Source organism: Artibeus jamaicensis, unplaced genomic scaffold (genome assembly GCF_021234435.1).
Source record: "Artibeus jamaicensis isolate MK-2021 breed Jamaican fruit bat unplaced genomic scaffold, CSHL_Jam_final contig_515, whole genome shotgun sequence".
NCBI classification, from domain to species: Eukaryota; Metazoa; Chordata; class Mammalia; order Chiroptera; family Phyllostomidae; genus Artibeus; species Artibeus jamaicensis.
This window is the reverse complement of record NW_026521869.1, coordinates 192156-192716: the sequence shown is the minus strand read 5'-3', so window position 1 is coordinate 192716 and position 561 is coordinate 192156. Positions and strand designations below refer to the sequence as shown.

The following is a 561-nucleotide window of genomic DNA, read 5'->3' as shown; positions in this document are numbered from 1 at the left end:
GCAGGCGGGAGGGAAAAAGGGTAGCTGTGGCCAAGATGCAGCTACAGAAATATTCTCCAATATCTTCAACTAGTACAACTTTTGTTCTTTTGCTTTCACTTAACACTCATGCTGGTGATCTACTTCCTAGTCACTAGCTGTGAGGCCCAGACCAAAGTCTGAAGGGTGAGCTCTGTCTGTGGTACTTTTCACCCTCTACACCACTTGGGCACTTTTGTACAACTCATAGGGCACAATCCAGTGCTTAACTCAGTTCAGTAAAGGCCTGCTCATGAAACCAGTAGTTTAACCAAAGTGACTAGTTGTTCTAATAGTGATATGCACATAGCTGCAGTAAAGACATCTTCATATGTACCAAGATATACTGCTAACCAGTCACTTTCTTTTCTCAAGCCTATAAAACAATGACAGACATAAAAGGTCTCTCAGCTTTTCAGAAAACAGCACCACATAAATAAAGACAAGGTAGTACTACTTTTTTCACTAAAAATTTTATATATCTCCTTAATGACAGAGTAGAATGGGAGTAAAAAAAATCAAAGCTTTTGGTAATGGCCCTCT

The 561-nt window shown here is 39.8% G+C and overlaps 1 protein-coding gene across 5 annotated transcripts in view; it reads left to right on the top strand.

Annotated features, from left to right (window-relative positions):
* The window catches only part of NRP1 (neuropilin 1), a 199200-nt gene that overhangs the window by 56806 nt on the left and 141833 nt on the right, over positions 1–561 (top strand). The window lies entirely within an intron of this gene.